Raw genomic sequence first — 19,222 nt, 5'->3', positions numbered from 1 at the left:
ACTCCAATCAGGTGTTAACGATAAACATAGGGATTTTTGAATTAAGTTAAAATGTAACAACCAAAATAGTCAAAAATGATTCATAGTGCTCAAAATTATTAATAAATTGCGTGTGCATTTAGTGAATGATATAATAATTCTTAGGTTATTATTAGCAAGCAGTATATGTAAAAAATAATAAAATCCTTCCACCATTCTGGAAATAGTTCATAACATGAGTTCTGTTTTTAAACCCCCAAAACTTAATTTAATTCTTGACCCTTAGTCAATATTAGCATATGTGTGAGTATTATCCATGCTATGTTGTGATATAGCATAAACAATCATCTGGCTCGGAACAGCGGCTGCAGCTGTTCGCTGAAATGACTTCATTATACATGGCCAAATGCATAATGTCAATAAAAGAAATGCAATAATGCAAACCACAAGTAACATTACATTTTTCATATTGGTGAAAACACCCTTGATCCAGTCCCAGTTAAAAGTATCTGAGGTAACCTCAGATTTGGTCAAAGTCTCAACCATCAATGAAATGTTTTTCATCCCTTCATCGATGAGATGTCCATCTGCGTCGTTCTCTGGAATATAGGTGCAACAGGTTTCTCCAATGACAGCACAAACTCCTCCTTTTGCTGCTGTCAACTGGTCCAAGACCAAGCGATTTTGCAACACAGTCAATCGTAGTCCACGTAGCTCCTCCTTGATGCCTTTCATGACAATGTTCGTGGTATTCATAAATGATGTAAGTTCAAATCTGGTGATCTCAACTTCATTCATCAACGAACTTACTCCCAACATAGGACTAAAAGCAGCTGAAACTTTCTCTGCCACTGTCCAGATGTGATGATTCTTTGGCACGGGGCTATTAGATAGGAAATCAAACAGTCCTCTTCGTGTCCTCTGTTGTTGTGTTATCATTTCATGTGGTATGATGATCGCTCCACCGTGTAGCTGTACCAAGGAACACAGTCCTGTCCACTCTCTAGGTAGTGATAAGTATACTCTGTAACCGCACAGCCAGTAATGTTCTTGTAACACTCCAGCTCCTTGTCCATCTGGTATATGTAGTGAGGAGCAAACTGCTAAGCACTGACTCCTGATCCATTCAGCGCACGACAAGAACTCAAGTGCCATGATTGTTTGTGTCAAATTAGGCCGATTCCATTCACTGATGTCCACTTTTAAAGGATATATTAACGCTGTCATCCTCAGACATGTCAGACACATCTGTCGGGTAGTCTGATTAGTTGTGGTTTCATTATAGACAATAGAGCACTTTTCCCTTGGAATCTTTCGTAACACACCAACTTGTCTGGTATGTGTCGAACTGTAGCCACTTGACCAAACACACGGTTGATAATCTTCACTTTTACAATGGTTTTGTTGGCATTTTGTCTGAAATACAAAGTGTCAGATGTTGTGAAGGACGCTGCTGCTATTCCTTTGAGAGTCAAATCCTGCCGCTGTGTCTGGGTCCTGATTGGGCCACCAGTCTCCTGCCGCTGTGCTGTGAGGAAACTGTGCACAGACATAACAGTTCCTTGGATTGTTGATTCTAGCCGTTTGGTTTGCCTCCACAACATGTTCATTGCATAAGGATGTGGAGAACCAGGGTAGTCCATCCATGTGTCTTAGGTAGTGCTGAATCCATCGTTGATCTGTCGTTTGCTGCAAAGTGTCAATCCATTTCACAGGATTGTAGTGTCATTTAGGGTGTCAAAGTTTTTGTCATCAGTCGTTGTAACGTCAAGCTCCATGATCACACAATGTCTTAATTTAGATTGTAATAGGTGTTGGTATATCGCCAGATATAGCAGCCAAACTTGGTGTGCTGTATTGTTAAATGTCCTGTGGCTCTATCAAGCACGAGTCTAAGGTTAGGTGTTGTTCAACCAACAACTGTGTTCATTCCAAGTGTGGTTATAGAGAATGGGTATTGTTTAGCTATTGTGGTATATGCTGCTGCTAAGATGCTGTTGTCCTGTTGTCCTCTGTCCAAGGAGCTTGTTCCAATGAATATGGATCAAACGGAAATCGTCTGGAATCTGGAGTCTTTAACTCTCGTTGGCTGTGATCATCTCTTGTCCAAGGCACTGCTCGTAGATGAAAGGTGAGCCTAATTCTCTGAAGATATTAGTTCTTTGGAGTTATTTTCTGTTGTCAAGATGGATTTTCGATGTGGTCGTGAAGGCTTGTCAAGATGCTTGGATTTTTCGTGTCGTGTTGCCTTGTGCACGCCCAGGGAGCCACACTCCAGCTGGCCCAGATGGCAGTCGTCTGGGTGACGCTGTCTTCAGATTTAACAGCCACTGGCCCTGTACCGTTGGTGCCAACACTTGTAGATCTGCTGCTATGTAGATCAGGTTCAGCAGCTCAGTTGGTTGGCAGCTTCTCGGAATCTGAGCACCAGGTGTACTCGCATAACAGTTTTGATTATATCAATAAAATAATAAATAAAAATACATTTTATATATCTTAGATGCAAAAACATTAAACAAAACAAAACAAAACAAAACATCTAGCTGTCTGCCTTACCAATTCTATGACGCTATCTATACTAGTCCCCATGTGTGAGTATACAATTATACGCTGCCTCCCTTACTATTCAAAAACAGAGCGAACAGTAAAATAAAATGTATCAAAAGAAAATGACAGCCCTTTTATATCCATTCTTAGTGTCAAAATGTCAGGGATAAAGTTCAATAAATGTCTGAACATAAAAGAAAAATCTATTTTAATTGTGTTGTATTTAAATTTTGATAAGATTTGTCAATTATTAAAATCCCTTTTTGTTTTGTAAGTACGTCAGTGATCAAGCATCACACAGACACTTTGTTTTCTGCAAATAACCAGTTTTTGTCTGATTTTCCAAGTAATTTTACTTCAAAGGGGTTTCCAATTGAATGAATTGCATTCATTAAAAAATTAATTAAATAATTATCATATTATTATTTTGAGTTACAAACAAATATAAATTCAAAACCAGACTTAATTTCATTTCCAGCCTTAATCTTATTAGGCATATTTCATGGTTGAACAACTGAATCCAGATAAACCAGATCCTCACACTCTGGAAGAATATTTCAGTGCTTAATAAATATCACCAAAATAAACAGCTTTATGAACTTAATAAAATATTTTAAAACCTATTTAAGTGATTTTTCCAGTAGGAGTAAGTAAGTAAATTGTATTTATATAAAACACATTTCCACATAACAGAACTATCCGAAGTGCTGTTCAATGTAAAATAAAATATCAATTAACAATCGGACAAAACAGACAGCAATAAAATGAAATGAAATAATTTTAAAATTCCAATGAGAAAAGATAAGTTTTCATCCTCGATTTAGAAACAATAATGGAAGATGCAAGATGGATGTCCAGAAGGTGTTGGTTCCACAAATGATGGGCAATGAGACAGAAAGTTCTGTCACCCTTAGATTTTAACCTACAGCAGGGGACATGTAACAAGCCCTTGTCAATGGATCTTAAAAGTCTGGAAGATGACAAAGGGATAAGAAGATAATTCAAATATGATGGTGCTTGGTCATTAAAATTAATAACAACAGAATCTTGTACTGAACTTTAAGCTGGGCCAGAAACTAAATGAAGCAAAGCTAAAAATTGGAATGACCTGGTCATATTTCTTAGCCCCTGTCCACAGCCTTGCATCTGCATTTTCTACTAGCTGGAGGCGTGAAAGCCATGACTCAGGGAGACCTGAGTACAGCAAATTACATCTGTCTAATCGTGAGGTTCAAAAGCATGAATGACCTTCTCCAGATCTTGAAAAGTTAAAAACAATTTAAGTTTGGAAATGACCCATAATTGATAAAAACAGTTCTTCTACATAGCCTATAAATACTAGATAAGACCTATACTAATCTAGTAGTTTATTTGTGTTAGTTCATTGATAAATGTTAACAAATACGACAGTTAATATTTAAATGGTTTTTAAATATTTATTAAATCCGTTGAAATGAACTATTGAGATGAAGAACTGCTGTAGGAGTATTACCCATTGTTGGCTAACTAATGTTTAGAAATGGAACCTAGTTGTAAAGTGATATCAAAGCTGGTAAGCTGCATGTTGGCCTGTCATAAAATAAATCAAAATGCATAGGCTATTGTTATCATTCCCATCTGGGTAGGGACGGGTCGCTGCCAATAATCAGGGAACACTAAATGGTCCTTACCAATAATTTCAAACAAACAATTAATCTACACTTATGTATATAACCACTGATGTCCGTCTATATTTTTTAATTATTACTTATTTTATTCAACATTTATTTATCCAGGAATTATTTAATTGAAATTAAAAATCTTTTACAATCGCATTCTGTAAAAATAGCTCAGTTTGTGGTACACATGGTTAAGTCTCATTTTCTGCAATGTGTCGCCAATAGGATTGGTTTTACCTTCGTTGAGTTCTGCCTCTAAACCACATTGCTCTATGATTGGCTTTGTCTTCTAACTTAAGCGTTAGTTGTTTACATCTACAAGGATAGCTAAATATAGTTAAATATCATGCAACCAATTGTTTCATATGCATTTATTATACAACAATGAAGAACAGTTTAGAAAACTATTTAAATAGAACTATTTATTGTTTAAGTAAACAATAAGCTAAACTTTAGTACAATTCGGCTCGCAGTCGACCAATGTCAAATCCCAGTCTATTGTGCAAAACTACATTAAACACTCTCAACAAAGCGGACTCTGTGCTATGGAAAGCAGTGAATCCAGATTTTAAATGGTTTCTAATAAATTAGCTTATTCTAAAAACGGGATTAATTGTGACAGATGACTTTCTAAAAGTTTTGAGAGAAAGATCACTTTGTCAGGCGAAAGTTATTAACGCAGCTCTCACCAAACCTTCTTCTCAAGCAAAGGCTGAACAACCGCATGCTTATAGCAGTTTGGAACCACACCAGTGCCCAAAGATTCAAAGACAGGTCTGGGAGCTGTGAGGCGAAAGAAGAACTGATAGCACTCACTTTATCAACAGAAATGTAAAAAATTCTCACAAGCTCAGCACGGCTCCCAAAAAACTGGACTTCGGATTTATTACTGAATGTATTGTTGAAAATAAAATCTAGGTCTATGAAAGTCTAGAATCAGGTCAGAAAAATATTTTCTATTATAAATTTGATTAAAAAATTCTTGACGTGAAACATGAGTCCCAATATTTAACAAACCCTTTATCACATAATGAATTAGATCAGATTGACTCACTGTGAAATGTGTCCATTTACTGTAAACCATTCAACATGAATTGCAGTGGTCAACTGTCTCTCACACTTGGGCAGTTCCCCAAGCATGTGTCAGTCTGGTGGTGTCCACTCCACAATTGTGAAGTCGATTGTTGGTAAAGCCCCTCAGGAACTATTGGTCTTATTCTCTTGAGGTCCTCGTCTGTGCTACTGTGAATATATAGCTTCATACACAACATTATTGTCTCATATAAATTCTTAGTTCAATCTTGCAACCGTTCCAAAAAATGTCCTTCATAAGAGCCTCTTAAATACCAATGGCATTAGTCTGCCTGTAAGCATTTAATAAGCTTCAAGTTTGTAATTCTGTTGGTTTACATATGATGGTTCATTAAAGAGAGATTTAGAAGGTGCACCTCTCAAAAACATACATTATAGATGTTTGATTATTATTATTAATTTTAAATATAAAGTTTTATTAATTTATAATTATTTGGAGCACAAGATTACTAGATGCGGGCTGTAGAACTTATTATATAAAACACATTTATCTTCCTTTGTCAGTATTTTGTTCAAATCCAACCCATTTCATATTTCAGGTACTCTTTAAATATCTCATATTTAAAGGCTGTTATAATTAAAACTTCAACAATCTTATCACTGAAGCCCATAATTCTTATAGGCTTAATATTAAAAATATGCATTGTGCTAAATAATTTCCAAATAACTATTTTTTATTATAATCTTATATCAATATGTCTTAAGCAATATATATGAATATGATAATAAATGCGACTATATTATTATTTCTAACTTAATTTTATTATTTATACTAGGACGTCCATATAACTATATAAAATAATAAAGAGTAAAAATACAATTATTGGAATAAGTCAAAACTTCACTTTCTCGATCAACTGCTTCTGTCTCTTCTCATTCACACGCGCGCACAAACACACAAAGGCAAAACAATTCCACCTCTCTCTCCTCTCATTCACTTCCTGGCTACACACTCACACATCCATGGATTTCTCTGAGCCCTCATACAAACTTACACACACACACCACACCACACACACACACATAGACCCTCACTCTCTCAACGCTTCTTGGCTTCGCACACACATAGTGCCCTTCAGGCTCTCTCCCTCGCTCTCTCTCTCTCTCTCTCCTAAAGTATGAGTGTAAACTTTCCTCATCCAACAGCTCAGCTTCAGCCATGCGTTTTCAAAACATTATATCATGAAAAAGAAATTCACAAAACACAAACAACAATACTTTTTCACTTTTTACTTAACGCAACACAGTTATTTTTTACAGCAGCATTCTGGTCTCTCCCATCACACACTCTCAAGGCCCTTCTCACGTCAAATAAATCACTTTCTTAGGTTCCTCACCGCTGATCTCAAGCCCCCACCTTTTTCTCCACAGACAAAATCTCACCCTGAGATTTCCTCTCCCTTCCTTACTTCTCAGACCACTTTTGAGAATACAACACACAACAAAATTAGAAATATATTACAACACATTCATCCTACGTGACCTGTTATCTAAACAGGATTTAGGCTGCATCCAGCCCCTACACGGCTCTCCGTGGCACGCCCCTTTTACGTGACCTTTCTCCTTGAACAGGATTTTCCTGCCCTCTTGGCGCAACACGACCCACTGTCGTGGCACACTGCCTGCATGTGACCCGTTCCTAACGGGATTTATATCCTTCGATATCTACGCTGCCCCCTGGCTTGCGGCACGTAATCATTCACTCTTCAAACACTTTCACACAAAACATTCCTCAAAAACCTGGATCTTCTAACTTTCAGCAAACTTAGTGCAATTATTTTAACATTAATATTGTTCAATTTAGGAGAGGCCTACGAGGACCAACGACATTCAGGGTTTACCTTTAGCAGACCGCACAAAACTTATACTATAAAGCAATTATTCTCACCTGTTTTTAGGGCCCTTTTTTGTGCGGTCAGCTTGTCTGGCTTACCCGTCATGATCGTCACCTCCTGCCCCCTAACCTGGATCACTGTCACACTTTCGCCACATGTCGTGGCGAAAAGTCGTCAGCCAATGTGAAAGAATTCACGAAGACCAGAGAGCCAGGTTTCCAGAGTTTCAATCTTTATTTGCTCGAGCAACAAGAGTGAGACATACAGAGTTCATCTGTGATGCCCAATGATGTCCAATGAATACATGTCTGACTCCATCTTTTATACATTGTTTCAAGTTGTTATCACAGTTCAAACCAATCATGTTTTACCTGACATCATCTTCTACCAACCAGGTTTTACATGACATCACTTATTTTTATTAGTCCATCCCCTTATCACTCGCTACAGTTACATTTCACGTTACAGTTATATTTCCGGCCTACCATATTAGGATTTAATCGTAGGGAGCGCCTCTCAATCAACACATACGTATTTCATGTGCTCTTTATCTTGACACCTTTCCGGGGGCTTTTCGGACGATACATGATTTAACATTGGTTTTAAAAAAATGAACTCATGGTTTAGTGATAATGAGCACCCCAGCTCCTTGGCTGTATGCGATAAGTTAAACTCCTCTACAAAAGTGTGGTTTTATTAAAAATGAGCTCATTGTTAGGTAAGAATAAGCAACCAGCGTTTTAATTAAACTTCTCTCAAAAGTGTGTGTGGTGTACGTGCAGTTCTGTCTTAGTGATAAGATATTTGGTGTGTACGCAGGTGTTCAAGTGCTCAAACTCATACAAGGCCCTAGCCCTTGTAAGATCAGAGAAGTACATGAACTCTAAACTACCCTTAAATGTATTCTTTAAATAAGAAAGTTTAAAAGGAAACGTAGAATATAAGAAAAGTCAATTGATGTCTGAAAAGCAGCCACTGTTAAGAAGGACGTAATACGTGGGCTTGCCAGGCCACGAAAATGCCATGCATACGGGCCTGTCCTGCATTGGAGCCAGAGGGCTATAACATGCTCTTGCCAACGGGTTGGTGCGTATTTGCGTGGATTTTGTAGGTATGCCAGTACGGACTTGGTGGGATGATGCAGAGGTGGACGAAGTACACAACTTCCTTACTTGAGTGAAAGTACAGATACTACTGGTCAAATATTACTCCACTACAAGTAAAAGTTGTAAAGACAGATTTTTACTTAAGTAAAAGTACAGAAGTACGTGCTTTTAAACGTACTCAAGTATTAAAAGTAAATTTCCTTTATGTCGGTTGTGCATTGTTTTATTGTCTATACCTTATGCCTCTGAAGCAACCTACTGAATACACCGAGTAGCTCACAGTATCAGTCGTATTAAAGGAGTAGTTCACTTCAAAATTTGCCCCCATTGACTTTCCATAGTCATTTTTATTCCTACTATGGAAAGTCAATGGGGGCTAATTTTGCAGTGAGCAACTCCTTTAAGAGCTTTATATGTTTAGCACATATATGTTTAGTTTAGATATAATCCTGTATGATCATTTAGCCTAATTATCCTCATTAGCCCCCTAGGCCTATATGTATTTATGAGCAGTGTTCTTTTATTTTGTATATTCCCTTAACCAGTTTTAGCAGCTATTTACCAGTAAGTAGTAAGGTTCTTGTAAATAGTCAAGTGTAGAAGCCATGTGTTTGTTGGATTTATTACCATTTGTATTACCATAATTTAACTACAAACATAAACTATAGCTAGTATAATGAACTATGTTCATTATATGTTTAGTTGCTGTGGTTTTACTAAAGATTATTAATTGGAGTATGGTTCCTATATATAGAAAATGGTAAATTTGTGGATACTGTGGTTTTACTGCAAATACCATCCCTGCTGAAAAAAAAAGAATTTCTGAATTAGAATGAGATTTTTAAATTAAATTCCTCTTTGTAGTGTGTTTTGGGTTTTATTCCAATAGGATTTACCATCCCATCAATAGAATCCATCACATACAACTAGACAACAAGTATCCATAGTACAATTCCCATTATAACCATTAAATCCATTACATTTTATGTTGTATTTTGGGCAGGGTTCTATTGTTTTTATTTCAACAGGAATACTTCAACTATAGTTACTTCAGTAAAAACAGCATTCATTCTCCAAATCGCTTTAAATGATATAGCAGCAGATCAGAAGTTAACATGCACGCGTAGCTCAAGGTGTATGTGACGCTTATTTACCGTTTAGCCGTTATGCCGATCATTTTCATGACAATGTTTCTATGATCTTTGACTGATCGTAACTCACAGATGATTACACCACACTTTAACATGTGCCTTTTCGTCTTTTATTGTTCTATTTGTCTTTTTAGAGCGCTATCAATGGTGTAGCAGCGCCTACGTTTACATTAGTTTAGCGGGTAAGATCCCAGAGTTGCCAGATTACCGTTAAAAAACTGCCAAATGGCCATTCAAAGCTTGCCGGAAAACGGCGAGCATAGAAAAACTGAAATACTTGGCAACAGCAAAAGGTCCTAGCAGATCGCAAGCCAGATAAATTGCGCACACAGGAAAACCCGCTGCATAGAAACCATTTTCTACTTTTGGACCTTTTTATAAATGTAGTGGAGTAAAAAGTATGATATTTGTCTTTCAAATGTAGTGAAGTTAAAGTACAAGTACTCAGAAAAAATAATACTCAAGTAAAGTACAGATACTCAAAAAGTGTACTTAAGTACAGTACTCAGGCAAATTTACTTCGTTACTGTCCACCACTGTGGATCGGTTCTTTAAGGCTGTCCGGTTCATTCCACTGCCCAAGCTGCCTTCAGCCAAGGAGACGGCTGAGCTCCTCATGAACCATTTATTCCGAAAATTCGGAATTCCCCTGGACATTGTCTCCGACCGAGGTCCCCAATTCTCGTCCCAGTCCTAGGGGGCCTTCTGTAGGCTCATTGTGGCCACTGCCAACATACCCTCCTTTGGACCTCCCAGAGATACCAAAGTCAGGCTAATCGCCATCTTCCGAGCTGGTCAAAGAGTTTGGTCAGCTACCAAGAACCTGCCCCTCCGGGTCGAAGCTTTCCCATAAATACATCGGTCCTTTTCGCATATACAGGAAAGTTAACCCCTTTTTATTTTTTCCCTTGCTCCCTTAGAATTAACTCTACATTTCATGTCTTATTACTAAAACCTGTCCTGACTTCTCCCTTTGCCCCCCCCCACGCAGACATCCTCCACCTCCCAGGATCATCAACAGCCAGCCAGCCTATCCAGTTTAGCACATGTACAAAACAGATGGAATGTTTTACACAGAGCTCCCTGGCACAGGCGATCATATTGGCTGCAGCATCTGTTACGTTACTTTGTGCCTAATTCCCCATTCCTCCATGATAGCAGTCGGCTGCTGCCAAATTTGCAGCAGCGTGGGCTTGGGGAAATTTCTGCACTCTTAAAAGTACAGTATTAAGTGACCCCTCATTTAAGAAATGGCATGTGACTGCAAGATTGTCGTCCATATTCATCGAGGTCCACATATCTGCTGTCAGGCTGTTTGTCACAGCTTTCATGACCTGGGCCTTGGCTTCTGCCACCATTGTTTTTAAAGCCTGAGGAAATTAGATTGAATGTTGAATAAAAGCTTTTGAAATATATATTTTGTGTACTTATCAATGATCACATACACACTTGTCTTGTAGGCAGAACATAGTTTGTTGTCAAACTCCCTGAACCCTTCATCCTCAACCAGGGTGAATGGCTGAGAATCCTTCATCAACAATCTAGGGGGAAAAAGGTAGATAAAACAGCAAAACAAAGTAATATAAAATATATAAAAAGGTCTACCTATAACAACACATGTAAACCAATATATGCACTCCCTACCTTGGCTATAGGTCCAGGTCCTGCTTCAGTCTCCTTCTCGTGAAGGGCACGGTAATGTTTCAACATGAACAACTAGGTGTTGTTAGTGTATCCCAGCTCTTTGTCACAGAGTAAGTATTTCACCTAGGCATAAAACTAAATATGTAAAGAAAATGTATAAAAAAGCTTTAAGAAGTTATCAACTACACCATAATATTTATTGGTAGAAAAAAGTGTTACAAGCTGGGGTCTTAAGAGGTTGAAAAGCCACAAATTTTCAAATGGCAGGACAGACTGCATTTTTATAAATTCCCTGCATCATCTTTGTATATACATATGCACTGTCTGTGCTTTTATATGTATTTGATATGAAGTTCCAACAAATTAATATGGCAAATATCTCCTTCCGAAGAAAGGGCCCCGGTCATCATTTTTAACAAGTCCTGAATATGTCTTGGTTACGGATGTAACCTCGGTTCCCTGATGGAGGGAACGAGACGTTGTGTCGAACCGACAGAATGGGGTTTGACTTGAGAACCTATCATCTTCTGAGTATTTAGAAAAGGCCAATGAAAATTGGCGAATGAAATTTGCATGCCGGTCAAGAGGGAAGCCGGCGTGCTCATTCATTCACCTTTGGTCTGAGGAGCCTAAAGCATCCTCCCCCGACCGCTGGGGTGGGCGGCCAGTGTTGTGGCATGAGGGACACAACGTCTCGTTCCCTCCATCAGGGAACCGAGGTTACATCCGTAACCAAGACGTTCCCTTTCTGTCGGTCTCTCAACGTTGTGTCGAACCGACAAAATGGGGTTCCTATGGAAAACGCCACAGCACTGAGCCGCGTCACAATCTCTGCGGAGCGACGTTGACTGGCCTGGGCGAGTCAGACGAACACGCTAGCGCGAAATTATGACCTTCCAGTGAAGAGGAAGGGGGACCCAGAGCTTTCCACAAAAAGTTGGGAAGCCCCCTAACGCCGGCCATCACGGGCGGAGGCCTAATTCTCTAAATGGCGAGAAGCCACCCGGCACCGTACGGGCCACTGGGTAAGCATTATTCCCCCTGGGGGAAAAACGCTGCAGAGGCCACTACCTACCGTAGGGAGGAATTAATGGAGACACCACATGGTCTCACCATCAGGGGAGAACTCATGGGAAGAAAGTGCGGACAGGAGAACTGCAAGGTGGGAGTCCACCTGGGGAGGTCATGGGTTGCCAAGGTGGGAACCATTCATGAGGATACATCAGACGGAACAGCCCACGGAGGGGGTGTTACCACGTCTGGAGCACTAGGTCCGGTTAGAGCTATGTGGGAGATAACTCAACTGTACCCTGGCCTAAGGGGGCAGGGCTGCTCTGCCCAGCCTGTCCCCTGGAAGGGTGCTTAGTGATGGATGGAATGCCTGTTCTTTAGCCGAGGGGAAAGAAGTGAGGCTGGATCGCCACTGCTACCCCCGAAGGGGGAAGGGCTTCCGCAGGCGTACGCCCAACGGCTGCCGGTCCTACCTGTTGCCCTGCAGGACGCGGGCTGACACCGGTTCAATGCGGAGGTTGTAGAACCTCGCGAAGGTATTGGGCGTAGCCCAACCCGCAGCTCTGCAGATGTCTGCCAGAGAGGTGCCCTGAGCCAGTGCCCACGAGGAGGCGACACCCCGAGTGGAGTGCGCCTTAACTCCTAAGGGGCAGGGGCGATCTTGCGACCGGTATGCCAAGGATATGGCATCCACGATACAGTGCGCCAGTCTCTGTTTGGAGACAGCTCTCCCCTTCTGCTGACCTCCAAAACAGACAAAGAGCTGCTCAGAGCTTCTGAAGCCCTGCGTGCGGTCCAAGTAGAGGCGCAGTGCGCATACTGGACACAACACAGATGGGGTTGGTTCTTCCTCCCCAGTGGGGAGCGCCTGCAAGTTCACCACCTGGTCCCGGAAGGGAGTGGTGGGAACCTTGGGCACGTAGCCGGGCCGTGGTTAAAAGGCTCACCAGCTCTGAGAACCAAGTCCGGTTGGGCCAATAGGGCGCAACTAGTAGCACTTGATGCTCCTCTTCCCTGACATTGCACAGGGTCTGTGCAATGAGGCTCACTGGGGGGAAGGCGTACTTCCTCTTGTCCCGCGGCCAGCTGTGCGCAAGGGCATCCGTACCGAGGGGACCATCGGACAGGGAGTACCAAAGCGGACAATGGGCGGAGTCCGGGGAGACAAACAGGTCCACCTGCGCCCGGCCGAACTGCTCCCATATGAGCTGAACCGCGTGAGGGTGGAGTCGCCACTCTCCGCGAGGTGACCACTGACGAGAGAGCCGGTCTGCTGTCTGGTTCAGGTCGCCCGGGATGTGTATGGCTCGCAGGGAGCTGATCACCTGCTGACTCCACAGGAGGAGGCGTCGGGCGAGTCGTGTAAGCTGCCGTGAACGAACGCCACCCTGGTGGTTGACCGCTGGGCGCGGCTTGGAGCCGCGCTCAGACCCCAGGTACCACGTATCCAACTGGGTAAAGGCGGTGCTGTGCCCTGCAGCCCAATGATCGCGGCGGCCTGGAAGAGCATGGTTGACATCTCAACGTCCGCTTCTTCCTGGGCTCGACCCCCCGGGGGAGGGAGCTCCGAGGAATCGTCGGGGTCGGATGCCAAGAGGTCGCCCTCCGATGCTACGATCGACATCTCATCTTCGTCACGCACTTCCGAGTACGTGGCGGAGGAACAAGACAGGGTAGGACCGTCTTTTAAGGAATGGTCAGACGAGCGAGACGGGGCGTGAACGGTCCGTGAGCCTGTGGCTGGCGGTCTAACGTTCACGGTGATCCCCATATCACCCCCGGTGTTAACCGAAATGGGTGGCAGGGCCGTAGTCACTGCCGTCACGGATCGGGTAACAGACGAGGTGGTGGCTTTACCCATAAAGAATACCGCCACCCGTGACCGCAACGTCTGGATAGGCATCTTCCCGCAGTGCGGGCAAGATGTATCCACGAAGGCTGCCTCAGCATGCCGGAGACCCAAACACCTGAGACAGACATCGTGTCCATCCCCTTCCTCAATGAGCGCGTCGCACCCAAGAGAAAAGCGGGACATGCCACGCTGGAGAAATTTGCTCTTTTGGAAAAAAGGAAATATTGCTCAGACACTACTGGAACTGCCGAGACACCCAGGGGAAAGTCGCTGCAGGAAGGGACCGTCCACTGCACCACGTCGTAGATTCCAGCAGGATAGGACCAGCGAAGATCTGGAAGATCAGCAAAGATCTGGAAGTGCTCATCAGATGCTTAGGCTCTGAAGAACAAAAGGTGAATGAATGAGCACGCCGGCTTCCCTCTTATACCCGGACATCCGGGGAGGAGCCCGGCATGCAAATTTCATTCGCCAATTTTCATTGGCCTTTTCTAAATACTCAGAAGATGATAGGTTCTCAAGACAAACCCCATTCTGTCGGTTCGACACAACGTCGAGAGACCGACAGAAAGGGAACTTTGATTAGCTTGGTCATGTGTATTTGATTAGGGTTGGAACTAAACTCTGCAGGACACCGGCCCTCCAGGAGCCGGGACCCAGGTTAACGCACCTACATTTTGTCCTGTCTTGTGTGGGTTTAAGACAGCGGTTCTTAATCCTGGTCCTCGTGACACCCCGCTCTGCATATTTTGTATGTTTCTCTTATCCCTTCAGAGGTTTGTTCAATACGCCCTGTGGAGTGAACATCAGATCACTGGATATTCTGCCATGATTCCAGTTCGAAAGAAGCGTTTGTAAGATTTAAAGGGCCTTAAAGTGCAGAAGACGTACACAAATCTCCTGATTAGGGTTATACAGCCCTTGGCATTTCTGTAGTAAGGGCAAATCCGTGCTCTTAAACTTCAGCTGATTTCCTGTGTGCAGTAGAGAGCAGTGAACACTGTGTAGGGACCATGTCAATTGAAACACAGTTTGTTCATGGAGCCCTCTTCTAAAGAGGTGGTGATTTCAATTAGGTGTGTTAAACAAGAGAGAGAGATGCAAAATATGCAGAGCGGGGGGTCGTGAGGACCATGGTTTATTCCTCATCCTCATCAGTGTTACACTCCAGGCACAATTGTTTTACCATTTATGTAGCATAAACACCATCAAATCGATGAGAGCTTTGATTCTTACAATGTTTCGCTATGCCGCTGAAACCTAGTTGTCTGAGTTCCGGTCCCAGTGCAACTGGGCTCATTTGCATTCATAGCCGCAGACACTAATTGTCCCGAACGGTCGTTTAGCGCTCTCCCCAAATCAGAGCTCCCGCACCAAGGTAGCCCACCACCCTCTCACACACTCTTTATTTAGACCACTTAACACATATCACCTGCCATTAAGGTTAATTAAGGCAGTGGTTCCCAAACCTGTTCCTGGGGACCCACTGCTCTGCACATTTTGTGCATCCCAGTTCGCATACTTACACTATGCCCCTAAAGTATATTCGGAAAAGTATATACCACACAGCAAAACAGTATGCACTAACTGGGACATACTAATGCAAAATGGAAGTGGCTTCTATTGCCTGGATGACAGTGTGATTGTTAACAGTCATCAAAATAAAGTCCTTCTTTGCATTTAAGTATTCATTCATTCATTCATTCATTCATTATTTTGATGTAACGTTCTCTATATAATTACATTTATTGATTTAGCGAAGCATCTTTTATTTAATTATATTAATGCAGTGTAGCGTCAAATTCCACCTTCTGAGCTGTGGGTAATATCAGCCGTTTAATTGTCCATGGATCTGCACTTCAAATTTTCACCAGAAACAGTAATCCATCCAGGTACTTTAAGAATACTCATTTCAGCATACTATGATTTGGGACATACTACTACTAATTTAGAATACAACTCATTTCCACTGTTTTCTCTGGTTTAAATTCTTGATTAATACGTAAAATATGACGTGATTAAAGTAACATTCCTTCACTCAATTCTGTGTGGTAATTGTGACACAAGATAGCAGTGTGAGGTAAATGTATATACACTGCATGGGAAATAAGCAGTGTAAATCTGTCAGGCAATTAAAGAAATTCACCTTTAGCCCGTCAAGGGGTCATTCCCATCATGGTGAAATATCGTTTGAAAATATAAGTGAAGTTTGTAGAAAGAATAATGAAATTAAGAACAAATAAATAGAAAAAATACATTAAAAGCGGAGGTACACGCAGTTACTGCCAATCTCATATTAATCTTCAGTATATAGAGTCGTACTGCATACTTCGTATCTTCGAAGAGTATTTAGTTTGATCAGATTTATAAAAGACAGATTCAGCTGTACTATTATTTCCGAAAACAGGCAAGCCATGGAGGCGTGTGGGGGGGTTACATACATCATCGCATTATCTCTGCATAACTGTTGATTTACTATAAGTTCCTGTTGTTCACATAATGCACGTGCCGATTGCCAATAAAAAAACGCTCCAACTATCAGTTTCAAAGATTTGCAAATCCAGCTTTATATTCACTGTTTACATTCCTCACCAAAATGTAGTGAACAAACAAACACAGCTGAACTTCTGCAAAGCACATTGATGGGCGTGCTATTTCTCTCGCTCTAGCTGGTTGACGTGTGCACATGCTCTTTCTGTCGGGCTGTCTGAAATAGCCCCCTATACACTTATTCACTTTTCCCTGCATTAGTCCACTAATATACTCCACTTAAAGTAGTGAATGAAAACGAGTGAATGAGTTTGGACACTCAGTGCCCCGGAAGTGTCTGATCAATGCCCGGACTTAAACTGTTGCGTAGTTTGGGCTTGCAGTATAATCTTTACAAATAAAATAAATAAGTTATTTTCTTTGTGTAAGTAACAGACACATAATAAATATTGTTTTGTGTAAATAATAATCAGATAATAAATAAATAAATAAATAAATAATGTTTTGTTTAAATAATATATTTTCTTTGTGTTAATCGCGCATACACAATAAATATGGATTTTGTGTAATAGATTATTTATTTGTGTAAAACAAACATACATAAAACGTGCAAATAACACATTTTTTTAAATAAATACATATTTTTTTGTGACGCGCAGTGCTCCTGCATGAGCGTTTACTGACCAATTTCTCCTCAGAAACGAATTGCTGATTCATTCACCGTCAGCGCAACTGTCCACTCAAGCCTTCTAAAATATAAAAAATCGTGGCTTTACTTCTTCGATTTAGAAAAAAACAGAGAAGTCAAGCAATTTACAGACAAACAGTAAACGCAATAGTGCTCTCTACCTGTATAGCCATTAACTGAATGTTAGAATTTCAGAATAATAATGAAATAAGTGACCCCTAAGCATTTCATGTAAAAGTTACTCAACTTGAGCATTTATTAGTTGTATACATAAAATAGGCAGCACTAATGTACATAGGCTACATAACTACCATCTTCCACTGATGATGCATTCAGTCAGTGCCTGCCTCTTCTTCTCTTGCGTTTTATGACGGCTGAAAACAGCACATGCCTCAAGGTGCATTATGGGTATGGTGAGTGTACATCGGCTGTACACTCGTTATTGCTGTGCATTGTGGAACTGAACAAGTGCACTCAACAATATTCACTATAATTTCAGACACCACTACAAAAATGGATGTCCACTCAAATAGTGCACTAAATTAGGGTAGGCCTATAGGGGTCTATTTCGGACACAGCCTCGCTCTCGCTGGTTGACGGGTGGGCGTGCTCTTTCTCTCACTGATTGATGCGTGGGCATGCTTTTCCGGGAGAATTGCCCAATAAAGGACTAAGAAAGGTTGTTACACACAGAATTTCATGTATCCAGCACAGAAATACTACGTCATAAGGCCAACTTGTTTTTTGACAAGTTGACCATATCAAGCATGAGAAGCCAGCACGTTCAACAATGTAATGTAGTCAGAATGCATGAAACACTGTTGAACCACCCCTTTAAGGAATAACTATCTGGACATGACAGAGATGCTATATGATCTTGAGGGAGACTGTCTTAAAACTGCAAACATTTTAGAAAGTGTTGGCTTGGATAGTGAGTTTATATTCCCTTACAGTGTCTACACCGGATGCGACCAGCGGCCAGTTCTAATGGGATTGTTCTAATTGGGATTTTGTCTTTTGTTGTGTCGCATTGCGCCACGTCCTGTGTAGACACGGTGTATAGATGGGGCTGGGTAAAAAATATTGATTCTTCGATTTTAATCGATCTTCAAATGTTTCAAAACAGTATCGATTTGGGAAATCCCCGAATCGATTCTTAATGCGTGTGCTTTACTTCAAGGATGTGAATATCTTAATTTCGCCTCTCGTCCTTAAGATCACTCACGCGTATATATTTATAGGCCCGTTTTGAATTTTGAAATCTGTTTTATTTTAATAAACATGTTTCATGTTGTTATGAATTTCACTGTTAAAATAAAAAGTCAAACTAAAAATGTTGGTTACTTGTTTGGTTACACAGAGTAAAAATAAAAAGTAATTCCAAACATAATTGTGTGGGCACTACTGTTAATGTGAATGTGTATTTCACTAATATAACCGAGTAGGAGGGTTTCAGTTACCAGCATATACACTCACCTAAAGGATTATTAGGAACACCTGTTCAATTTCTCATTAATGCAATTATCTAATCAACCAATCACATGGCAGTTGCTTCAATGCATTTAGGGGTGTGGTCCTGGTCAAGACAATCTCCTGAACTCCAAACTGAATGTCAGAATGGGAAAGAAAGGTGATTTAAGCAATTTTGAGCGTGGCATGGTTGTTGGTGCCAGACGGGCCGGTCTGAGTATTTCACAATCTGCTCAGTTACTGGGATTTTCACGCACAACCATTTCTAGGGTTTACAAAGAATGGTGTGAAAAGGGAAAAACATCCAGTATGCGGCAGTCCTGTGGGCGAAAATGCCTTGTTGATGCTAGAGGTCAGAGGAGAATGGGCCGACTGATTCAAGCTGATAGAAGAGCAACTTTGACTGAAATAACCACTCGTTACAACCGAGGTATGCAGCAAAGCATTTGTGAAGCCACAACACGCACAACCTTGAGGCAGATGGGCTACAACAGCAGAAGACCCCACCGGGTACCACTCATCTCCACTACAAATAGGAAAAAGAGGCTACAATTTGCACGAGCTCACCAAAATTGGACAGTTGAAGACTGGAAAAATGTTGCCTGGTCTGATGAGTCTCGATTTCTGTTGAGACATTCAAATGGTAGAGTCAGAATTTGGCGTAAACAGAATGAGAACATGGATCCATCATGCCTTGTT

This window comes from Triplophysa rosa, linkage group LG7, assembly GCF_024868665.1.
Source record: "Triplophysa rosa linkage group LG7, Trosa_1v2, whole genome shotgun sequence".
NCBI lineage: Eukaryota > Metazoa > Chordata > Actinopteri > Cypriniformes > Nemacheilidae > Triplophysa > Triplophysa rosa.
The sequence above is the reverse complement of the archived record's forward strand: the minus strand, read 5'-3'. Positions refer to the sequence as shown.